General features: G+C 38.6%; 1 protein-coding gene across 1 annotated transcript in view; it reads left to right on the top strand.

Annotated features, from left to right (window-relative positions):
- The window catches only part of MTERF1 (mitochondrial transcription termination factor 1), a 212,234-nt gene extending 202,162 nt beyond the window's left edge, over positions 1 to 10,072 (top strand). Inside the window, exon 14 of the transcript XR_006889851.1 lies at positions 9,769 to 10,072. The gene's annotated coding sequence lies outside the window, so the exon portion shown is untranslated. The remainder of the gene's footprint in view (positions 1 to 9,768) is intronic.
- The last annotated feature ends 16,473 nt before the right edge of the window (positions 10,073 to 26,545 follow it).

Here is a 26,545-nt window from a genome sequence, read left to right as displayed (position 1 = left end):
CGCTGCGCCACCGGGTCGGCCCCTAACAGGAGCATTTTTAATGGAAAACTCTGAATTGGAACAGGTATTGAGTGTTGGGAATTAAGTAGATTTTACCCTCCAAATATGGTATATTTCAGTGGAAATTAAAAGGGACACATTAATGAGCCGTCAGTACTAATGAACCACATCAATACCGAGCTGATGATGATTTTTACAAGGAAGAAAATGTTAATCTTGCTTCTCATAAAAAAAGTGAAAAACAAGCGAACATTGGGAAGAATGGAACTTATTTGACCCCAGTTCCAGTTGCAAACTGAAAGGGTTCCAGTTTCTCAAACTGGTTTTCACTGAGATAGCCTGGAAAAAGAACTGGACCTTGCGTGAGAGCAGATCTCGAAACCGTAAGTCTGGAACTGAGAGACTCCACCCATTCAGAAATGAATCATTAAACAATGAGAGATTTAGGAATCTCTCAAATAAGTTCTGATTGTTCCAGGGTATAGATCTTCAGAAACTAGCTGGACAGTGGTCTGTCTCTCTGTAGCTCACCTGTTCAGGGTATTAACATTCTTTTTAAATTTTTGTACTTTCAATGTGTAAGTTCTTCACCTCGTCTGTGTCAAGGACTTTGTGCAGTTTGTACAAGCATTACACTTTCAGGCCCTTGTGCCTCAGAAACTATGTCTTGAGTTACTTTAGCAAGTCTAGACAATGCTTCTCATGACTGGGGCTCTAAAGTCACCCACTTGAGTAATTGGAATGAAAATAACCATGAAGGACTAAAATGCATTCCTGCTGATGGCAATGGACACACTTCTGGATTGTTGAAGGTGCCAGAGAGGCATTTTCTGTTTGGAAAGCTTGGGGAAGAATCTGAAAGGAATTGTGTTGTTGGCTGGGCCTCCATAATAGGGTACCACAGACTGGGTGGCTTAAGCAACAAAAATGTATTTTCCGACAGTGCCGGAGGCTAGAAGTCTGAGATTCAGGCATCAGAAGTGTTGTTTCTTCTAAGGCCTCTCTTCTTGGCTTGCAGATGGCTGTCTTCTCCCTCTGTCTTCACATAGTCTTTCCTCTGTGCATGTCTGTGTTCTAATGTACTCTTCTTGTAAGGACACCAGTCATTGGAATAGGGCCCACCCTAATGACCTCATTTAGCTTTAATTATCTCTTTAAAGGCACTATTTCCAAACGCAGTCACATTTTAAGGTGGTAGGGCTTAGGGCTTCAACATTCAGATTTTGGAGGGACACAATTCAGCCCATAACAGGAAGAGATTTGGTGAAGTGGGTGCATCCTACCCTCCAGCCTGGGGTTCCAGGAGTCTGGGATGACTGACATTTGATGCTTACTTTTGGCTGTGCTATTTGAGGGGATTATAACAATAGAGAAAAATGTGAGAGGGAGCACTTCACGTGGGGAGAAAACATGCTGTGTAATATGGCTTTGTCAGGAGCTCATTTCCGAAAGTTACCTGTGGTGTTGGCACAGCTGTTCTGTCGTTGTCCACATTAGGAGCCTGAAGGCTGATTTCCTGGTGAATTTTTACCTAATTTCCTTTGCATCTGCCTTATAAGTGATAATTTCATTCCTGCACTTTAAAAAAATGCACCAGCCAGAATGCTGATTTATTAATTTACAATGAGAAATATAATCAACTAGTGGACTGGATACTCCAGCTCCTTGACCAGCATGTGCTTTCCCTGTGGGCAAATCTAAGGCGGGAGCCAAATTATCATCAGAGGGCGGCTTGGTGAGCATGGAATCAGGCCAGGGGAGTTAGTTATGAGATTTGGCATTCCTGTACTTTTTGTTCTTTAGACTGAGCAGCACTGAGCAGCAGACTCGCTGTATGGGGCTGCCTGCCTCTGCCCTTGCTATTCCCTCTGTCTTTCCATCATCCCCTCTGGTGAACTCCTCATCAAGCAGGACTCAGCTCAACCATCTCCTCCTCTGAAAAGCCTTAATTTCCCCAGGCAGGCGGGGTTCCTCTTCTTCTTTACCCCTGTAGCACTTTATGCTAAGTGTGTATTTTGCATCCTATGTTGTGTTATTTATTTATTCATGTGTCTCCTCACTGAGGTCTGAGAAACTTGAGCGAAGGAACTTTTTATTGTGTATGGTGCATGGCACATAGTCAGTGTTCAATAAATACTCGACTGAAATATTACAGAAGTAATAAATATGGTAATTTACATTATGTTCGGGCTTTACATATTGTTTTCGTTTTTGCTTTGTAGTTTTAAAACACTTCCCAGTAAGTCATTCATAAGGCATGACCTTATATTACACTAATAGCTGTGAGGTGAGACAGGCAGATGAAAACATGCTTAGAGGTTAAATGATTTATCCAACTCTCGATTAATGCACTTTCCACTAAGCCTATTTGTCTTTGGGACTGAATCTTGTCTCCCTTCTGCCCTCCCCATCCTTGCCCAGTGGGCAAGGAGGCCCATGCTTGGGCCTTCCCTATACATCCTTACTTTGCTTCTTCTCCTTCTCTGAGGATCCCATGGTCCTCTGAATGCATGGTGTTCTCCTGAAGGGACATTTCCACCCCTGTCTTACTAGGGAGAGTTCTGGACTCCAAAACCCTTTTCTCCCCTTTTCGGAGTGCTCGCCCCCTCCTCACATACCTCCTTTCCAATTTCCAGGTCAAACTCCCATTCCCTCAGAAATCTAGTCTTAAGAAGAAAGCAATGTGATTAAATTTAATTTACACTAAGATGTTAATAATCTCCTATGAGTATTTGCATTTTAAGATTTTAAGAGTGAATTCCTTATAGCACAATTCTGGAAGTTGGCTACATCTTACCATATTGACATTTCTCTCTCTCTCTCTCTATCTTCATATATATGTGTGTGTGTCTGTGTGTGTGTTTAATTGCGTTAACTCTATATGTGATAAAATTTCCTGGGCCTTTAGAAGCTATTTCTTTCTTTATTTTTAAAAGAAATTTCTATACGTTGTAGTCCAAATGCTACCATGAATGAGTTCTTCAGATGATCAGCAACTAGTCATTATAATCTTTGGGGAGACACAGTGCTTCATGGTTGAGTCATTAGTTCTGGGCCAAGAGAACAAATCTGAAGGACCTTTTCATATCTTATAATTAAATACATTCTGCAGCTTGAAGATAAACATGCTGATCTGACAGTGAGTTAAGGAGGTTTATCAGCATTTGTGCACCTGCAGGGTTACACTAAAAGACATGACTTCATTAAAACTCACTGTGCTTGTGAGAACAATGAGGAATGGTCGTAGGTATAAAAAAGAAAGACACTACTAGACGGCGGCTTTAAGCTCATCTTTGAAGGGATGAACTCATTCTGCCCGACACGTCCAGCTGTGCAAACAGCAGCACTGAGTGAGCTGCAGTTAGCTGTACTAATACGTAGGATTAGAACAGAGAGTGGGCCACATACAAATGATGCGAATGCTTAATATACTTGAATGCTATGAATGCTGCACAGAGGGGGAATGAGAGCCCCAGAAGCGACAGAACATATTTTGCTAGCTGTCATGAAAGGAGATTATATTTTCAAGGCCTTCTAGGAACATTTCTCTTGCCACGCTTTTTGCCTTTTGAGGCCAATGTTTCCTAGGATGAAAAAACAATACAAAACATCAATCTCTCAAAAAACTCCACAGGGAGATAACAAGGGTTGCCACAGTTACCATTGTTCTCTCATAAAATCTCAGAATGAAGAAATTCTGTGTGTGTGTGTGTGTTGGGGGGGGGGGGGCGGTGTGTGTTTGAACTTCACCTGCAATAACTTCTCAGACTACAGAATAGGTAGGTGGGGTGGTCTGGGTAGGCATTAGCAGTGAGCGACTAAGAGTTCAGGCAACAGGGACCAAAGGCCTGGGCTAGAAGACCCAGTCACGAAGGTACTAGAGAATGTGTTAAAGGGAGAAGAATTCAGGTTCTAGAAGCCTTGGCAATAGATAGAAGGGTCCAGGATTCCAGGATTAAAACAGACCTTGACACTGCACCAAATCTCCTTTGAGGATGTGTTGGTGGGAATGAATTCTTCATGTGCTTCCTACCCTTGGTGGGAGCTGTAGGGTAGTCTGAGCTGAGCTGAGCCCCTTCATGGGGCAGATGGAAGGGAAAGTGCTGTGGTGAGAAGCCAGCAAGTCCCAAACACGTGCGGACTCATCCCTAACCATCCTGGCACCGCCATAGAAACCAAAGAATGGACAGAAGATTCCATAGCACCTCCTTTCTTATTTCCCTGAGACCTCGAAATGCTGGTTATATTTTAGTCTTTTCTGAGCAGTGCAGAATATATATAGGTTGGTTTCTCTAGGAACTTTAGGAGCTGAATATTGTGGGTTTTGCCCATGTTCTAGGACCTTAACCAATTGCTCTTTGAGAGGCCTGCAAACATCACTCTTCCACATTTGATTTACATAGTCAGAAAAGCCTTATGTATCAAGTCAGACAATATTTATATATTATGTATATTAATACAGCATGTATAAGTTATCCTAGAAGACCAGGAGTGCAGTCCAAAATTACACTTTTCCTTATTTTATCATGTTTCACAAAACTTACATCATCTCTTTGTCTTTTTTGTTAGAATGCATGGCAAGAACTAAAACAATCTGTTTTTAAAGAAAGTTTACTTCTGTAAAATATGAACATGAAATAGAGTCAGAGATGAGGCAAAAGATACAATTCGATGTTGCAAATCATCACAGTGGTCTTTTTAGAAATATTGGTAAATTCTCCTGAGTAATGTCGTATATGCATAGTTGATGTCTCTAGATAAACTATAAACCTCTTTAAGAATGCCATTTGCTTCTTTTGTACCTCCTATCAACCTAGCACAATATTCAGCATGGTATATAAATGTGAAACACACCTAACTAGCACAGTACTTAAGTATGCTCGTGAATTTCTCTAAATCACATCACACTTAGTCAATTCCTTTGGCAATATATCTAGGCTTGTCCATTTTACGTATTGCGGGAGATATAGCTCTGGATTTATTGGCATGTTGGTCAATAAGTTACTGAAGTTAATCTTCATTTAATGAATCATCAGCTTGGGAGATACACAGAAGATAACTGTTCAATTTTCAGAAATCTCTTGCCCAATCTCTCTTTCTTCTTTCTTCCTAATTATCGATTTAACGTATGAGCCCCTCCTCCCGGTTCTTCAGCCAGCACCCTTGGGACTTCAGCCTTTTAAGGATGTTCTCATTAGAGTCAATAATTCACCATGGCATATTATATAGTGCCTTGAATATCTATAAAGCTATTCTTTCATGTTGTACATCCTGGGATGCTCAAATAATTAATTTGACTAGCTATAAAGAACAATACCTTCTCTTGTGAGTGGTATTAATGCACTATCCACAGAGGCACATGTATAGATGTGGCCGGGAGACTAGCTCTGCTGGAGAGTTTCTCAAAAGGATTTTAATGTTGAGTTAGTTAGTTCTGTTCTTGGACCTATATAAAGACATAAAATTAAGTGTAATTGTGATTTGTAATTAGTCAATTACCAATCGACCCAAATACTTTCTTTGGGTGTTTCTTCTTTCTTCTAATTTTTAAGAGTAAAAGAACTCTTAGAAATAGCTTATTTTGTGTCATTAAAATTACTTGTTTGAAATAAAGCATTCCAAAGACATAATACTGAGACCCAGGAGAAAAATCCCAGTATTCTGTCTCTCATATTGATTCAGAACTGTTCAGGTTTTAAAATAGATATTTGTATGAAAGTTAAAGACTTTTAACTAATTTGTGTTAATAAAGACTATTCCTATCCCACTTTGGCTACTTAAAGCATATTAACAATATGCACATCACATTAACATTTTAATTATTGCTAAGTAAAAATACAGACTGATGTAGTTTGTAGCAAATCAGCAATAACTGAGATAAATAAAAAAGTATCTTTTTAAACTTCTGTGGTGCTATGACTAGGAGTCAGGGCTCCCGGATTCCAGCTCCAGCTCTGCCATAGCTAACTAGGTGGCTTTAAGGAAGTCACTTAAGTTAACCTAGCCTCAGTTTCCTCAGGCTTGTAAAATGGAGATTACTTCCTTCCAGCTCTAGTACAGACCATCTCCAACTTATGATGGTTTGACTTATGATTTTTTTTGACTTTATGATGGTGTGAAAGCAACACGCATTCAGTAGAAACTGTACTTCAGATTTTGAATTTTGTTTTTTCCGGGGCTAGCGGTAACTGGTACGATACTCCCCCATGATGCTGGGCAGCAGCAGCAGCCACAGCTCCCAGTCAGCTACGTGATCACCAAGGTCCACAACCGGTGCGCTTTCAACCATTCTGTACCCATACAACTATTCTGTTTTTCACTTTCAGTACGGTATTCAATAAATTACATGAGATACTCAACCCTTTGTTATAAAACAGGCTTCATGTTAAACGATTTGGCCCAACTGTAGGCTAATGTAAGGGTTCTGAGCACGTTTAAGGCAGTCTAGGCTAAGCTATTACGTTGGGTAGTTTAGGTGTATTAAATGCATTTTTGAGTTACAGTATTTTCGATTTACAGTGGGTTTATCAGGACATTACTCCAACATAAGCAAAGAAGATTTTTATTCTCTATTTCTATTTATGATCATCACTTAGACCTGCAGTGAATGAATCACTCACCCAATTGGAATAGAAAAGTTCAATAGCTGTATTCTTTTTCTTGAATAAATCCTTCAGGCAGGAGATATTTATGGAGCCAAGAGATGAATGAATTATTGTCAAAATATGTATATTTTCTTGTATGGGACAGTTCCCAAGCTGAAATTGTTGCTTCATAAGAAACTGGCTTAGGAAACCCAAGCCAGAATGTAGATCTATTTATTTCTGGGTCTCAGTGTGAAAACTTCTATTGGAAAGCTGGAAGAAGTTCTTTTTTACATTTTTTCCAGCTTTATTTAGATATAATTGACATATAACACTGTGTAACTTTAAGGTGTATAACTTGTTGATTTTAAATGTTTTGCAAAATGATTATCACCATAGCATTAGCTAACGCCTCCATCACATAATTACCATTTCTTTTTTGTGGTGAGAACGTTTAAGACCTACTCTCTTAGCAACTTTCAAGTACATGATAAGTATTATTAAGTATAATCACCATGCTATACATTAGATTCCCAGAACTTATTCATCTTACAACTGGAAGTTTGTACCCTTTGACCAACATCTCCCCATTTCCCCCACCCCTCAACCCCTGGCAACCACTTTTCTACTCTGTTTATATGAGTTTGACATTTTTAGATTTCACATGTAAGTGAGATCATGTATTATTTTTCTTTCTCTGTCTGACTTATTTCATTAGCATAATGCCCTCAAAGTCCATCCATGTTGTCGCAAATGACAGGATTTTCTTCTTTCTCATGGCTAAATAATTCATATATATACCACATCTTTATCTGTTCATTCATTGATGGACATGTAGGTTGTTTGCATACTTGGCTATTGTGAATAGCGCTGCAATGAACATGGGAGTGCAGATACCTTTTCAAGATCCTATTTTCATTTCCTTTGGGTATATACCCAGAAGAAGAATTGATGGATCATATGCTAATTCCATTTTTGATTTTTTGAGGAATCTCCATACTGTTTTCCATAGTGGCTATACCCATTTGCAATTCCACCAACAGTGCACAGGGTTCCTGGGAGCAGTTCTTCAGTCAAAAGAACAGACCTGGAATCACAATAGCCGTAGACTTGAGCACATGTACCAGCAGGGCAGGCAGTAAGCTAGTGGACAGATGCTCTTTGGCCCCAGAGACCAGAGGTGCCGAAGTACACTGCACCTAACCACCTGAGGAAAATATCTCCACCTGGTAACTCAAGCCATATCCCTTTGCTTCATCTTGAATGAAAACAAAGGACTGAAAGATTGGAAAATCTGAGACTGGGCTTTCTTTCCTGGAGAAACTAAGTACTACTTCAACCAGATTGGACATTTATTTATTTTTCTTTCCTGCCCCCCAGCAGGTGCCAAAGACCCCTTTAGCGATAGACAAAATAAAAGAACTTGCATTTCTAAAGTTTTTGCACCTAAGTTTGTGTCCCTGCTAAACACAATTCCCTGTTGTGGCACAATAGGTAACACAACAACTGTATTTTACAGACTAAAACAGCCCTCCAAATTTAACATTTGAATTTTAAGTGAAGAAAGACAGTATTTCTCACACATTTTATCAATTTGTCAGTAAAAGTCCTTTGTCTCCAGGCATATCAGTCTGGGAAACTATTCCTAAGAACCCAATTGGTACAACTTTTTGGAGTTAATAAAATTGTGTTCCCACTGGTTTCCATTGCTGTTTTGTGCACAATTCCCCACTGAGTATTTGATGAATTTCTACTCCTTGGGGGCCCCAATTTTTTTGTGAGTATGCTGAGGATCCATATGTCTTGTCACAGGGAGGAAGATGATTTCCTCTGATAACATTCCCCTGGCACCTGAGGAGCTTATCGCAGCCCTTTATTTGGCTGTTTCTGTTATGTTGGCATGGGTCCAGAGCGCTGGGAAAGAAAAGGTTGTGCTTTTACAGGGAACATTTTATTCCCTCTTGGGAAAAGTGAACATGACTCAATGTCAGGAAGGGAAATTCTTCATATAGATAAAGAGAATGAACATCCGCCTACCTTTTTTAATAGTTAAAACACATTTAATGGTCCTTTTGTATTTCGTTTTCTTGAGGAGCTCAAACTGTTTTAGAAAACCTGATTTCTTTAAACAGACCAGCCCCAGCCTTTTTGTAAGGATGGCTATTTTTTTTTCTTCCCCAGAAGACGTATGTGGTGGGAAGGGCCAAAATGGTGGGGTCTGGTTGAGTGTTGCTTGGTGGGAGGAAGATTTCTGAAATAAATGTCCTAAGTTGGGGTGTAAGCTGAGCTTTCTCCCTGTTGAGAAGCTGAGAGGGAGATGATAATTGTTAAAGATTGATCAGGCAAGGCATCTGAATTTATTAATGGGTCTCAACCTGTTGGAAAGGTACCTTGTTATTAAATAGTCACAAAAATCACATCTTGATCTTGAAGGTGACAGTATGGTACTGGGCGGGATTGGGACAAATCCAATACTCAGTTTACCCTTGTTTTATGTTGTTATTCCTCTTGTGAAAGTCTTAATTCCTTAATAGAACTGTAAGTCTACAGTGTAGGGACTGTGTTTTACTTTTTAAAAAATTTCTAATTACTTTCTTTTTTACTGAGGAATATTAGCCCTGAGCTAACGTCTGTCCCCATCTTCCTCCACTTTATATATGGGTCACTGCCACAACACGGCTGAGTGGTGTAGGTCTGCACCTAGGGTCTGAACCTGCAAACCTGGGCTGCTGAAGTGGAGCATGAGAACTTAACCACTATGCCACAGGGCTAGCCCCTACTTTTTTTTTTCACTCCTCAGAGTACCTAGCTTAGCTTTGAGTATGTGCTCAATAAATTGCAGATGCTCCATAAATATTTTTTTAATTGACTGTTCTGTTGTCTAAAGGTAAAGATTCATTGACTCCAATTCAGCAGCTCATATGGGCTCCAAGGAACCCCCTACTCACCAGATTAGGGGAAGTAGCATATTTTGCCTTAACCTCTTCTCTATCATAAAAATACATGCTTGCCAATGATCAAGGATAGAGAAAAATTTTTTGCTGTCTTTTTTCTCCAGACTCTAGTTTATGCTTAAACCCAGAATGAAGGATGCTTCATCTTGCAGAGACTACCTACTTGTCCTCTAAAATCCTTTTCCACATCTACCTTCCTTAACAATTGAACTCCCAATTTTTTTTTACAGGGCCCATACCATTTATATACCAGAATACATGGCATATAACCCCCAGTCTCTCTTATGGTTTTATGTGGCCACATGACTCAGTTCTAGCCAATGGAATGCACATGGACGTACATCTTTTGGATATTGTCCTTAATGGGAGGGGGAAAACCTTTCTACCCTTCTTTCCTCCTTCTTGCTGCCTGGAATGTGGATGTAATGGCTGAAGATCCAGCAGCCATCATGGATCATGATCTTGGGAATAGAAACCATCCATGCAGAACAAGGTAGAGGAGGCTGGACATCCTGACACCATGGAGCTTCCATGTCATCTCTGGATCACCCACCTATGGACTTCTATATGACACAGAAATAAACAACCATATTGTTCAATTCAGTTTTATTTTTTATTTTAATTCTAGTTATAACCTAATGTTAACTGATATGGTCCCCTGAGCCAGCTGCCTTTATTCAGTTATCAACCACAATTTTATTGTAGAAAACAAGGCGTACTTGCTTTATACAGCAGATAAGCTCCTGAACTTTTTTTCTGTTAAATTTGAAGATATTTAAAACATAATAATAGGGGTCATAGTTTAAAGAAACCAAATAGAAAATTCTTCTATGAAAGATTTACATATTTTGGGGGTTTTTTGGTACAGAAAGGTTTCATATTCTAAATCCTGGAACACAGAAAAGGGACATTAGGTGAACTACTGGTAAGATCTAAATAAAGTTTGTAGTTTGGTTAATAGCATTGTACCAATATTCTGTTCTTAGTTTTGATAATTATATTATGGTTATGTGGGATGTTAACGGTAGGGGAAGCTAGTTAAAGGGCATATAGAAACTCAGTACTCTCTTTTTTTTGTAGTAAAATGTATATAACACACAATTTACCATTTAAACCATTTTTAATTGTACAGTTCTGTGGCATTAAGTACATTCGTCACCATCATCCATCTCCAGAAATTTTTCATCTTCCCAAACTGAAACTCTGCACTCATTAAACACTAACTCTCATTTCCTCCCTCTCCTCAGCCCCTGGCAACCACTATTCTACTTTCTGTATCTATGAATTCGACTTCTCTAGAGACCTCATGTAAGTAGAATCAGACAGTATTTTGTGACTGGCTTACTTCATTTAGCCTCACGTCTTTAAGGTTCATCCATGCTGTAGCATGTATCAGAATTTTCTTTCTTTTTAAGGTAAAGTAATAATTCATTGTTTTTATGTTTTTGAGAAAGCTATGATCACATTGTATATAATTGCATACAACTGCATTCTATTTTTTCACATAACAGAATCCTTTCCAAGATTATTAATAATTTCTCCTAAACATGATTTTAAATGGCTGTATAATACTCCAGTCTATGTCAACCATTTCCCACAATTTAATCTTTTCTTTTCTTTTTATTTTTGAGAAAAATTAGCCCTGAGCTAACATCTGCCACCAATCCTCTCCTTTTTGCTGAGGAAGACTGGCCTTGAGCTAACATCCATGCCCATCTTCCTCTACTTTATATGTAGGATGCCCTGCAACAGCATGGCTTGATAAGTGGTGTGTAGGTCCATGCTTGGAATCTGAATCAGCAAACCCTGGGCTGCTGAAGCAGAGTGCACAAACTTAACCACTACGCTACTGGGCTGGCCCCCATATTTTAATTTTTATTTAGATAATTTCTTTTTTTTCACTTTATAGCCAACACTTTGGAGAGCATTTTTGGACATAATATTTTGGGTCCATTCTGGATTATTTGTGAGTTGTTTTTTCCATGTCCTTTATCTATTTATCTCTTGAGGGTCTCAGTGTTTTTTAGTAATTTATATAATAAAAATGTAAATGCTTTATGATAACAAAACAGATTTTCATCATTTGTGCTTACATAATCATAGATGTACTTGCATTTTGAACCAAAAAGACAATTATGTTATAATAGATCCAATCCCCTGGTCATCTCAATGGAAACTCATTTTGGCCTTATGTGTGCAGGATAAATCCTATTATAAATGGATTAAATTATTTACTTAAAAAAACCTCGAGTAGTTGATAATACTGAGTATCATAACTGTAGTATTTTAGAAAATTTGTATACAGGATCTGACCATATTACCATTTACAATCACCGTTCTTAGCCAAGACTGATTTTTTTTAAATCAAGGCAAAGATTTAGGGAAAACTAGAAATGGAAGCTCTTCCACCCTGGAGGCAGTTATTCTGAAATCTTAAATATTATTGCATTTCAAAATATTTCTATTTTCAGCTGAAAATAGAAAATAGAAAAGAGAGGTCTAAAGGAAGAGAAAAAAGCATAAAATTCTTTGCTCTTGAGCCTTTCAAACTGACAATTTCTATTGAAAAAATTTTTTAAGATGTGTGAACCACAAATAAGCAAAACGAGGGGTTTTTGAGTGGAATCGGATTTTTCAAAGGCAGTGAAATGTTCAGGAGTTAAGGCAACTGTTAGACATTTCCCCAAATGGAGGCCAAGGAGAATAATTGTGGACTTAATAACCTGCATGTGAAGGCAGAAGGAAGAGGACTAATAGGATGCTTCTTTGAAACGCAGATTGCAGCTGCGGCTTCAGAGGGTTTATCCAGAGGGGACTCTATCTCCAGATCTCCAGCTTCTTTTTTTTTTCCCCCAAGTAATTTTATTGGCATCATAATGGTTTATAACATTGTGTAATTTTGGGTGTACATTATTGTTTATCAATTTCTAAATACACTTCATCGTGCTCGCCCCCAGTAGTCCAAATTTTATCTGTCACCATACATATGTGCCCCTCTATCCCTTTTGCCCACCCCCCAACCTCCTTCCCCTCTGGTAACCACTAATCTGTTCTCTTTGTCCGTGTATTTGTTATCTTCCGCATATGAGAGAAATCAAGCAATATCTGTCTTTCTCTGTCTAGCTTATTTCGCTTAACATCATAAACCATTGTCTTGCACCATACACAAAAATTAACTCTAAATGGGTTAAAGATTTGAATGCAAGACCTGAAACCATAAAACTCCCAGAAGAAAATATAGGCAGTACATTCTTTTACATTGGTCCTAGCAACATCTTTTGGAGTACCATGTCTACTCAGGCAAGGGAAACAAAAGAAAAAGCTAACAAATGGGATTACATCAGAATAAAACCTTCTGCAAAGCAAAGGAAACCATAAACAAGATGAAAAGACAACCCACCAACTTGGAGAAAATATTTGCAAATCGTTTATCTCCAGCTTCTTGAAGACACTTAACTCGAAGACGACTCTTCATTTTATCATGGTGATTTTTTAATTTTGTTTGCATATTCAGGCTTTAATTGTGTGTACTGCTTTAAGAATCTTTTGTTGATATAGCATGTATCATTCTTCTCCATTTTTCAAAATAAAATGGTCTAGGGAGAATTTTTCCCCCCAATCTTAAAATTTTAATCCCAGATCCGCCCCTAGAAGACTATCAGGATTTAAGTATACCAAAATGGAGCTTCAAAAAGATGTTAGAAACAACCTTAAAATATAGTAATAAAGTCGAAAAACATACAATGAACAATTTTGTAAATTTGTGACATTAGTAATAGTTCAGAAGAGACACATGGAGAAAATTTCTTTAATACAATAGACTTTTCAGTGGAGGACTTTTAGGACACCAGAAGTGGCTATTCACCTAAGATAATATTAATAAAGCCCTTTTAGAAGCAGGTGAATAGACTAGCTGTTTCAGCAAATCCTTTATATAACATAATTAGAAATTTAAAATTTCTAAAATATATTGAGATGACTTTCCTGGAACTATGTATGTCTTCATCTCTTTTAAAAATATGAATAAAACTATTATTTAAGATTAATTTCAGAAATGTGGAATGAAGTCACCTAAAATGATAATATACAATTATTTATTTATTTTTTAAAGATTGGCATTTGAGCTAACATCTGTTGCAAATCTTCTTTTTTTTTTTTAAATTTTCCCCAAAGCACCCCGGTACATAGTTGTATATTCGAGTTGCAGGTCTTTGTGGCTGTGCTATGTGGGGTGTTGCCTCAGCATGGTCTGATGAGCAGTGCCATGTCTGTGACCAAGATCTGCACCAGCAAAACCCTGGGCCACTGAAGCTGAGTGCACGAACTTAACCACTTGGCCAAGGGCCAACCCCCATAATATATTATTTTTAAAGTCTAGAATTTCTTGGGTAAACATAAGTCATGATAAATCAGTTCTTAATCAATTAATCAACACATTTATTGGGAATTTATTCAATAAAGTTATTGAACATCTCTCTGTGACACTGAATGCTGTGCATAAGGAACACCAAGTATAGAGGGAAACAGGCACTAACAGAGATAATTAAAAAATAGTATGGCAAGTGCAATTCATTCATTCATCCATTCATTTATCATGGATTCCCTGTGGTGGGTGCCAGGTATGCAGACATTAGAAACAAAACAAAACACACTTGACAAAAAACAAAACAAAAAAAATCCCACACTTGATTCTGTTCCTCATAGAGCTTAGAGTGTCATAAGAGAGACATTAAACGAATAAATAAACATAGAATTAAGAATTGTGATCACATTTATGAATGAACACATCTGGTACTATGAGGGAGATCAGGAGGATCTAAGTGAGATTGGAGACATGAAAAATTTCTCTGGGAAAATGATATTTCAGCTGAGGCCTGACAGATGAGTAGGAGTTAGACACACAAACAGTCAAAGGACAGATGATCTGGGCAAAGGGAGTAGGTTGTCCCAAATGCCCTGGGGCAGGAATGAGCTTGTCTGGTTTGAGAATCCTGAGGCTGGAACTTGGTGAATGAGGGTGAGAATGATGGGAGCCAAGGCTGGAGAGGGCAGGGCTTGGGAGGCTACATTATTGTCAGTGTAGGAAAGTCAGTGAAGAAGTCTCTGCAGAGAACTTACATGATCTATAAGTTTTACTTTGAAAAGATCCTTCTGGCTGCTACTCAGCAGAAGTGGGGCCAATTTAACTGGGAAGATCTTTGGGGAGGCTACCACAGTAGGTCACGTGGGAGATGAAGGACACTCAAACTAGGTATAAGCTGTGGGTAGGGAAAGACGTTGATGAACCAGAGATGTGTTTTGGAGATAGAATTGACAGCTCTAGGAGATAGGGTGGAAATGAAGGCAAAGAATGTCAGGTGTTGGGGATGACACAATGGTAGATACATGCAACAGAGCATTATTGGACCACAGAGGAAGTCCATCTAGTCCAGACTGAGGTGGAACAGAGAGAGGTACAGAAAAAGCTTGCCTAAAATCACCAGAAAGAAGGCTGCACAGTTCTTTGGTGAAAAGAGACTCACCTGGTGGGCTCTGGGTGCATCTCAGTGAGAGAGACCTCTCCAGAGACTGAGACATTGGTGGTGGCCATTGTTGTGACCTAGTACAGTCTGCTGACACAGATGCTGGCAGACGCCATTGAAGTTCTTCCCCTGGCCTGGTAGCCCATGGGTCTGTCACACTCACTAGAGCACAGATTTAATGCAGTTCAGCCAGGGCTGGCAGCCCCCCTAAGGAAGGGCCCCACCCAACACTAAGCCCTCAGGCTACTTGTTGGCCTGCATAGATTAGGTGTCTTGATCCTCTACAGGCAGGCGAGTGTGTCTGCTTCTGTGGGGCAGGGCCTGTGTGAGGACCAGGTGAACTGTGGGGGGCATTGGTGGAGAGGTGGAGGCCCCTGCAGTAGGGCAACTGGGTACACTCCAGAGGGCTGGGAAGTGTGCATGGACCAGGACTGTGTTGATAGTGCATGTGGACCTGTGGGGGGTGGGGCTTATCAGTGGCAGAAGACCTCTGCTTCACCATCAGCCACAAAGAGGATTGACTCCACCTTCCAAAGCCTGAAACAATTGGGGGCTCCCATGCCTAGGCCAGTCCCAATCAGCTGCAACCCTTAGAGAGCTGACAACAACCTTGCAGGCCTGAGGCCTACAGCAACTGTAAGCCCCTCACCTAACAACCAGCTACACTGGGTGCCTACTCAATTAACAGGAAAACTGCAATAGGGGTGTGCTATTAGATGTTGTAGCCAACAGTGCTGGGGCTTCCCAAACCCAATTTATGAACAGCCAATCAGGTAGTGAAAGACTAGACTCCCTGGGTACCTGCAGTAAGACACTGTGGTGGCACAGTAAGGTACTGTGGGTACCACAGCAGGAGGACACAAGTAGCCCACACAGTGGCCACTCCTGGATCATTTGGACTGGTGATGACAGGGAAGCAAATGCTGGGCCTCAAAAGGCGTCTCTTACATAAGGCCACTTCTCCAAGATCAGAAGACATAGCTGACTCACCTAATACAGAGATATAAGCACAGAGAAAGAAGCATAATGAGGAGGTGAAGGAATACATTCCAAGCAAGGAAACAGGACAAAATCCCAGAAAAAGACCTAAATGAAAGAGAAATAAGCAATCTACCTGACAAAGAGTTCAAATAAAAACTCATAAGGATGCTCACTGATATTGGGAGAAGACTGGATGAACACAGTGAGAACATCAACAAAGAATTGGAAAATATAAAAAAGAAACAATCAGAAATGAAGAATACAATACTGGAAATGAAAAAGTTCACTAGAGGGATTCAATAGCAGAGTACATGATACAGAAGAATGGAAATCAGGTTGGAAGAAGGACTAGAGGAAATCACCCAAGCTCAACAGGGAAAAGAAAAAAGAATTAAAAAGAACAAGGACAATCTAAGGGCACTCTGGGACAATATCATGCACACTAACATCCGTCTTCTAGGTGTCCCAGAAGGAGACGAGAGAGACAAAGGGACAGAGAATCTATTTGAAGAAATAATAGCTGAAAAATTTCCAAACCTAAGGAAGGAAACAGATATCCAAGTACAGGAAGCACAGAGAGCACCAAACAAGATGAACACCAAAAGGCCCACACCAAGAAACATTATAATTAAAATGTCCAAAATTAAAGATAAAGAGAGAATCCTAAAAGTTACAAGAGAAAGACAACAAGTGACAGACAAAGGAAATCCCATAAGGCTATCAGCAGACTCCTCAGCTGACACCCTACAGGCTAGAAGAGATGGCATGACATATTTAAAGTGCTGCAAGGAAAAACCTACATCCAAGAATACTCTATCCAGCAAGGTTATCATTCAGAATGCAAGGAGAGATAAACAGCTTCCCAGACAAGAAAAAATTAAAGGAGTTTATCACCAAGAAACCAGTTCTACAAGAAATGCTGAGGGACTTATTTGAGTGGGAAAGAGAACACCATAAATGGAGATAAGAAAATTATCACCAAGAAACTCCACCCAAACAGGCAATAAAATCACTGGTAAAGGCAAAAATACAGTAAAGGTAGCAGATCAACCACCAATGAAGATGATATATAGGTTAAAAGACAAAAGTACTAAAATTACCTATTTCAATGATAAGAAGGTAATGGATAGACACACACAAAATTAGAGATTAGATATGATTTCAAAAACATAAAATGTGAGAAAAGGAGAGTAAAAGACCAGAGCTTTTAGAAAGAGGTCAAGCTAAAGAGACTATCGACTCAATATAGATTGTTATATACGTAGAATACTATATAGGAACCTCACGATAATCACAAACAAGAAATGTATAATAAGTAAACAAATAAGAGGAAAGAAATCAAACATATTACTAAAGAAAGCCATGAAACCACAAGAGAGGAGAGCAAGAGAAGGAGAAAAGAACAGAAAAGAGCTACTAAAACACCCAGAAAAAAATTAACAAAATGGCCATAAATACACTTTTATGAATAGCTACTTTAAATGTCAGTGGACTAAATGCTCCAATCAAAAGGCATAGGGTGGCCAATTGGATAAAAAGAACAAGACACATATATATGCTGCATACCAGACACACTTCACAACTAAAGATACTCACAAACTGAAAGTGAAAGAATGGAAAAAGTTACTCCATGCAAATGGTAAAGGAAAGAAAGCAGGGGCAGCAATACTTATATCAGAAAAAATAGACTTTAAAACAAAAACTGTAACAAGAGACAAAGAAAGGGACTACATGGTGATAAAGAGAACAATCCAACAAGAAGATATAACACTTGTAAATATACCCACAATAGGAGCACCTAAATATGTAAAGGAATTATTAACAGACATAAAAGAAGAAATAGACAGTAACACAATAATAATAGGGGACTTTAACACTCCATTTACACCAATGGATAGATAATCCAAATAGATGATCAATAAGGAAACATTGGCCTTAAATGAAACATTAGACCAGATGGACTTAGTAGATATACATAGAACATTCCATCCAAAAACCACAGAATACGCATTCTTTTCCAATGCACATGGAAGATTCTCCAGGATTGATCACATATTAGGCCACAAAACAAGTCTCAATAAATTTAAGAAGATCAAAATAATACCAAGCATCTTTTCTGACCACAAGGGTATGAAACTAGAAATCAGCTAAAGGAAGAAAACCAGAAAGACCACAGAAATGTGGAGATTAAACAAAATGCTACTGAACAATGATTATGTCAATGAAGAAATCAAAAGAGAAATAAAAAACTACCTGGAGACAAATGAAAATGAAAATACTACATGCCAAAATCTGTGGGATACAGCAGAAGTGGTTCTAAGATGAAAGATTATAGCAATTCAGGCCTACCTCAACAAAGAAGAAAAACCCCAAATAAACAATCTAACAGTGCACCTAAAAGGAACTGGAAAAAGAAGAACATACAAAACCCCAAATCAGTATAAGGAGGGAAATAATAAAAATCAGAGCAGAAAAAAGTGAAATAGAGACTAAAAAAACAATAGAAAAAATTTCTGAAACCAAGAGCTGGTGCTTTGAAAAGATAAACAAGACAGACAAACCTTTAGCTAGACTCACCAAGAATAAAGAGAGAAGGCTCAAATAAATAAAATCAGAAATGAAAGAGGAGAAATTACAATGGACACCTCAGAAATACAAAAGATTATAAGAGAATACTATGAAAAGCTATATGCCAACAAATTGGATAATCTAGAAGAAATGGATAAATTCTTAGAATCATACAACCTTCCAAAACTGGATTAAGAAGTAGAGAATTTGAATAGACTAATCACAAGTAAGGAGATCAAAACAGTAATCAAAAATTCCCCAAAAATTAAAGTCCAGGACCAGATGCTTCCCTGGTGAATTCTACTAAACATTCAAAGAAGACTTAATACCTATCCTTCTCAAACTCTTCCCAAAAATTGAAGAGGAGGAGAGGCTTCCTAACTCATTCTATGAAGCCAACATTATCCTGATACCAAAACCAGACAAGGACAAGTCAAAAGAAGGAATTACAGGCCAATATCACTGATGAACATCGACACAAAAATCCTCAAAAAAAGCTAGCAAATCGAATACAACCATGCATTAAGGAAATCATACATCATGATCAAGTGTGTTTTATTCCAGGGATGCAGGGATGGTTCAACACCCTCAAATCTATCAACGTGATACACCACAGTGACAAAATGAAGAATAAAAATCACATCATCACTCAATAGATTCAGAGAAAGCATTTGACAAGATACAACATCCATTTATGATAAAAGCTCTAAATAAAACGGGTGTAGAAGGAAGATAACTCAACATAATAAAGGTCATATGTGACAAACCCACAGCTAATATCATTCTCAATGGAGAAAAACTGAAAGCTATCCCTCTAAGAACAGGAACCAGACAAGGATGCCCACTGTCACCACTCTTATTTAAGATGGTGTTGGAAGTACTAGCCAGAGCAATCAGGCAAGAAAAAGAAATAAAAGGGATCCAATTTTGAAAAGAAGTGAAACTGTTGCTATTTGCAAACCACATGATTTTATATATAGAAAACCCTAATGAATCCACTAAAAAAACTTTTAGAAATAACAAGTGAATACAGACAAGTCACAGATACAAAATCAACAAACAAAAATCAGTTGCATTTCTATACAGTAACACCAAAGTAGCAGAAAGAGAAATGAAGAATAGAATCCCATTTACAATTGCAACAAAAAGAATAAAAGACCTAGGAATAAACTTAACCAAAGCGGTGAAAGATCTGTACACCGAAAACTATAAAAGATGTTGAGAGAAACTGAAGAAGACACGAAGACATGGAAAGATATTCCATGATTTTGTATTGGATGAACTAAGATAGTTAAAACGTCCATACTTCCTAAAGCAATCTATAGATTCAATGCAATCCCTATCAAATTTCCAACAACATTTTTCACAGAAACAGAACAAAGAATCCTAAAATTTATGTGGAACCACAGAAGACCCTGAATAGCCAAAGGAATCCTGAGGAAAAAGAACAAAACTGGAGGTATCACCCTCCCTGATTTCAAAATATACTACAAAGCCATAGCAACGAAAACAGCATGGTACTGGCACAAAAGCAGACACACAGATCAATGGAACAGAATCAAGAGCCCAGAAACAAACTCACACATCTATGGACAGCTAATTCTCGACAAGGGAGCCAAGAGCATACAATGGAGAAAGCAGAGTCTCTTCAATAAATGGTGTTGGGAAAACTGGACAGCCACACGTAAAAGAATGGAAGTAGACCATTTTCCTACCCCATGCACAAAAATCAACTCAAAATGGATTAAAGGCTTGAATGTAAGACCTGAAACCATGAAACTTATAGAAGAAAACACAGGCAGTATGCTCTTTGACGTCGGTCTTAGCAGCATATTTTCAATTACCATGTCTGACCGGGCAAGGGAAACAAAAGAAAAAATGAACAAATGGGACTACATCAAACTAAAAAGCTCTGCACAGCAAAGGAAACCATCAACAAAATGAAAAGACAAGCTAACAATTGGGAGAAGATATTTGCAAACCATATATCAGATAAGGGGTTACCAAAATATACGAAGAACTCACATGTCTCAACAACAAAAAACCAAGAACCCAGTTGAAAAATGGGCAAAAGATCTGAACAGAGATTTCTCCAAAGAAGATATACGGATGGCCAACAGGTACATGAAAACAAGTTCAACATCATTAACTATCAGGGAAATGCAAATCAAGAATGCAATGAGGTATCACCTCACTCCCATCAGAATGGCTATAATTAACAAGACAGGAAACAACAAATGTTGGAGAGGATGTGACAGAAGGGCACCCTCGTACACTGCTGGGGGAGTGTAAACTGTTGCAGCCACTATGGAAAAAAGTAGGCAGTTTCCTCAGAAAATTAAGAATAGATATACCATGTGTTCCAGCTCTCCCACTGCTGGGTATTTATCCAAAGAACTTGAAGACACAAAGGCATAAAGTCACATGCACCCCTATGTTCACTGCAGCATTATTCACAATAGCCAAGACTTAGAAGCAACCTAGGTGCCCATCAAAGGATGAATGGATAAAGAAGATGTGGTATATATACACAATGGAATACTACTCAGCCATAAGAAATGATGAAATCTGGCCATTTGTGACAACATGGATGGAACTTGAGGGTCTTCCGCTAAGTGAGATAAGTCAGAGGGAGAAAGTCAAATATCATGTGATCTCACTCATAAGTAGAAGATAAAAACAATGACAAACAAACACACAGCAACAGAGATAGGATTGGTGGTTACCAGAGGGGAAGAGGGAGGGAGGTGGGTGAAAGGGGTGATTAGGTTCACATGTGTGGTGATGGATTATAATCAGTCTTTGGGTGGTGAGCATGATGTAATCTACACAGAATTTGAAATATGTTATGATGTACACCTGAAAGTTATATAATGTTATAATCCAATGTTGCGGCAATAAAAATAAAATAAAAATAAAACAATAAAATGTTTAAACTAATATTTTAATTGTTAAATTGTTAATTTTAGTTAAAATGAGTTTTATTTTTCTCTCTCCCAGTTTTCTCTCAGAGCATGCTTTTCTAAAATTAAGACAAAAATGCTTATGTTATACTGTTAAGTGAAAATGAAAATTCAGCAGTATGTATACAACCTAGCTACAAATATATAAGAATTATGACAGAAAAATAAAACTAGAATGAAATACTCCCTAAGCAGAGTCTTAGAGAACCAATCCGAGTTAGCCAGGCAAGGCAAGAAGGTGTGAGGGAGGTGGTAAAATTTCCAGGAAGGATCCTGCACCTGGGCAAGGACAGGAGGGAGTATGTTTGTGTGTGCGCGTGTGTCTTTGGAGCGTGTGTACCATAAGAGGTGTGGTTTTGTTGAATTATAAACTGTGAGACAGGGAGAAGTGTGAAATGAGTTGGGAGAGTGTGCTAAAAAGAGTTGGAGGATACTTCAGGAGCTTTCCTGCCGTAGGAAGGCATTGAATAGTTTTAAGCAGGAGAGTGAGGTCCAATTTGTAATTTACAGAGAGAATGGTAGCCATTTTGCAGAAGGTTGCTATAAACCAGGCTTGAACTGGGGTAATGACACCAAAGGTAGCCTGGAACAGATACGCTTAAGAAATGTAAAGGTAAATGGTAAAACTGGCAGACTTTGGTGACCTATCAGATATGGCAGATGGGGAAGAAAAAGGAGTCAAGGTTGAAGCTGACATTTCCAGCTTGAGCGGCTGGGTGGAGAGCACAGGTCTGGAAAGAGATTTGGGGTGTCGGGGTAGGGATGGGAGAATAATGAATTCAGCATCTACGTGCCCAGGAGAGTGCTCAAAACTATATTGGATAGAAAGGTCAAGAAAGCAACCAAACAGTCCTTAAATGTCTAATTTGTGCAAGGTAGTGTGAATGCTGTGAGCACTGTGAGTAGGAATTTCAAATCTCATTTACAGAGGAGGCCATGAGGTGCATAGAGATTTAGACTCTCTATGTGTACAGTCACTATACTCATAAAGGTGCAGAAGTAAAAGTCACTGAGTTTATGAAGGAGGTTGTGGTGAGGGAGAAGTTAAGATGCACACACAAATACATCACCTAGTAGCATGAAATGCTGTTATGTGGTTCTAACAATGGGTGGTGAAGACACCCAAAAGCGTAAGAAGAGAAAGGATGGGAATTCCTATGGGAAGTATCTTACCACTGCTGAGGAATTCAGGGCCATTGCAAATGGCAAAAGCGGCGTTTCTGGTTTACATGTCAGGGCCAGAAGGGTTTTAACCTCTTTCAGATGTATTATATCCGTCAAGATGAGTAATCAAAATCAGGGAGTTTATTCCTAGTCCTTTCTACCTGTATTTGTTCCAGGAAAATAGTTAATTGTGCATTTTCATTTGAGAGGAAACCCCATTCCTTTAGGATGCTCAGTTTGATTCTTTTAACAGTTTCCATTGTTCTCAAGAAACTCACTTTCTTGGAATGGAAACTCATCAGAGGATGGCTACATGGAAATCACAACAGAGTTGAGCAACACAGTTCCCTGGGCTGAAGAATTCATAGAGTAATGCCAAAGCTTAGCAGTAATTTATACACAAGGATCCAAAGCCACTGGCCATGGGCAATGTTCCTGCACGTTACTCTTTGGATGGCATCTGACCCAAAAATGAGGGAGAGCTAACCTACTTGACCAGTATTTATACCAAATCTCGTCAGTAGAATCATCACAGTTGACACTGGCTTGAAGTTCTTGACTGCCAAAAATCTCAGTAAGATGAAATATCTTGGCACCATAAGGACACTCAGCATCCAAAATGTGGATGTTAACAACATTTCATTTTAAACACAGCTTATCAGTTCTGGAACGATTGGTTGCACAATAAGAATATTGGTAACCCAGCCTTTTAAATGCCGAGAGTTTAATTTAGGCGAGGCTCTTTTGTAAGCTTTAAATCCTGACCATTTCAAACAAGTCTGTTTCCATCCTATACATTCTATAGAGAGGGTGAAATTAAAGGCTAACTTGAAGACGAAAAGTCCTCTAGGGCTAAGCCTACCTACTTGCTTCCATGTATTAGGTTGATTTAGATGAATTTGCTATATTTATGTGAAAAAACATTTTGAATATCAGCAACTTTGTCTGGTTCAACCTAACAGTACTGAAATCATTGCAGAAAACCAGCAGCCTGCGCTTTTCTTACCAGCTTCACAAACACCTCTTCCTCAGCTTCCTTTGGCAGCTCCTTCTATCGTCTTGGAATTCGTTCGTTCAGGAAGCTCTTACTATTGACCTAAATCCCTCTTGAATTAATTAAAGCCATTTCACTTCTCCTGTCCAGAAAGAGCATTGAAAAGGACAGCTTGTCATTGCTTGTTTGAACCCCGTTCATCATTTTGAAGACTGTAATGAAGTGTCCAGTCAGTCTCCTTTCTCCAACTTAAATAAAGTTCCACCAGCTTTCCCTCAAGGACCTATTCCCTTTCAATTTTTAGATAGTTAGAAAGGAGAAACCAGGTATGTGAATTTGGACAAGCACTTAATGTTTTTTAGGATTCAACTTTGTTTGCGAAATGAGAATTTGGAATAAAATCAAATGTTTTTCAACTGCTCTGAAGATCTATCTTAGGGGATTCTGAGGAGGGGCGTGGTTTTGTGTGTGTGTGTGTGTGAGAGAGAGAGAGAAAGAAAGGGAGTAGGGAGGGAAGGGAGAAGGCTGAGTTCTGTTCTATCCTATTTGTACTTAAAAATCCTTAAAATTTTTTTTTACGTTACACATGCTAAAGTCTTCTTCTGTTCCGCGTCCTCCTCCCTTCCCACTCAGCTTCACTTGAACACACAAGTACACGCACATGCACACACGCACGTCCTCAAAACAGACAAATGCAGACTAATCTGTTATAAATAGCATTTAAAAAATCCTAAATAAATTATGAAGCAAAATCCAGGAGCATATTTAAAGAATAATATACTGTGATCAATTTAAATATAAAAAAATCCACCTAATTATAATTCATTAATATAGAATAATGTCTATTGATGATAGGGAAGACTCTTATAATAATCTCCAAGGATGCTGATGTGAGATCAATGATTTTAATGCTCGTTCTTGATTTTAAGAAGCTCTTAATTAAATAGAACTAGATGGACATTTCCTTAGCCTACTGTGTGGAAAGCTTTGTGCTATTTGCTAAGCATTAGGCTAGCAGATTTTCTCATTTAATTTCCCAGCACTCCTTAGCGTTTTATCCACATGACAGATGAAAAAACTGAGGTTTACAAGTTTCTTAATTGTATAGCTGGTAGATCACAGGGTTGTCTGGCTCTAATATTCTTGATTTTTCTGCTATACTCACTGCTAATAACAAAATTCAAAAGCCTTCAGGGATACTCAAGTCTGATTCACTTTAATTTGGCTGTTACTTTATATTAGGTCCAAGATCAATCACAAAATCAATATCGGTACTGATGCAGGTAGTTCCTATTGGTTCATTAACTGTTCATCTTTCTGCTAATTAACATATGCTAGTAATATGCTAATAGTAGCTATATTGATATAATTTCTACCCGATCAAAGGCACCCGACATTTTACTAGCCTGTAGCCTTATCCTGGGTAAATAAATAATTTCCGTAATTTCTATTAGGCATCTAGAAATAATTTGCAAATCCTCAATTCTGTCATAATGAAACTAAAAGTTTCTCATTGCACCAGTGAGACACCAGGTGAGATATTAAAAGAACTTCCTGTGTCTAAGGCACTGATCATTGAAATTCATTGTCAGAGGATACTTTTAACACTATGGGCGATGGCTTAATGCTACCCGCTCTCTGTGGTTCAGTTCTGCGCCATGACACTGGCTTCTTACTGTGATGGTTGTGATGCATTGGAGGTTTTCTGGAGAATTTGGTTGTATTGAATAACTGACAAACCTGGCCCATATGGAATTCTGTGCAAGAGATGAATGTGTTTTTAATTTCCACTCTCTTGGAACTTAGAAAAATGTACATGATGGGACTTCACTCCTGGAGATTCTGATTTAAATCTGGGTTAAAGGGGGAAGGTGAAGCCGTGGATATATTTCAAAGTTTCCCCAACTACTTCTCACAAGATCCCTTCTGTCTGCAAAGTGAGACTCACAAGAGAATAAATTATTCCCCTCATCCGCTTGACAAATGTTTCTTATTTACATTCAAAGTCTTCAAAGACAGTTGACACATTGTCATGACTTCTTTTACAAACGTGATGCTGAGGGAAGGATTCTCCCTTCCGTAGGTTCCAGGTCGGTTATTACCAAATATCCTGTAGACATTCTGATCTGAATATCTTGTAATCACTTAAAATGTCCAAAATTCAGTTCATCATATAAGATGGTTAACATGAGTTTTCCATAAACAAAATTAGGTTTCTATGCTGTTTTGGTTGTCTATTGCTGCTTAGTAAATTGCTTCAAAACTTAGCAATTTAAAATGCAGTTTCTGTGGGTTAGGAATCTGGATGCAGTTTAGCCATGTGCCTCTGCCTCAAGTTATCTCATAAGGCTGCAAAGTGTTGACCAGAGCTTAAGTCTCATCTGAAGCCTTGACTGGAGGAGGTTCTGCTTCCAAGTTCACTCATGTGGTTGTTGGCAGAATTCTGATCCTCAGATTGTTGGATTGAGACTTCCCATTTCTTTGCCATGTGGGCCTCTCCATAGGGCAGCTTGCAACATTGCAACTGGCTTTCTTTAGAATAAGTGAGTAAGAGAGTAAGAAAGGATGCCCAAGATGGAAGCCATAGAATTTTTGTTACCTAATATCAGAAGAAGTTATATCTCATCACATTAGCTGTATTCTATTGGTTAGAAGTGAGTTACTAGGTCCAGCTGACACTTAAGGGAGGGGATTACATCACACATTGATATTGGGAGGTGGGATCACTGAGGGCATCTTAGAGGCTGCCTACCTCAGATGCTAAGTATCCAGGTGAACTGGTGACACAAGCATGATTTAGATTCTAAGTAGATGT

The sequence above is a fragment of the Equus quagga genome, chromosome 8, assembly GCF_021613505.1.
Source record: "Equus quagga isolate Etosha38 chromosome 8, UCLA_HA_Equagga_1.0, whole genome shotgun sequence".
Classification (NCBI taxonomy): Eukaryota; Metazoa; Chordata; class Mammalia; order Perissodactyla; family Equidae; genus Equus; species Equus quagga.
The sequence above is the reverse complement of the archived record's forward strand: the minus strand, read 5'-3'. Positions and strand labels throughout refer to the sequence as shown.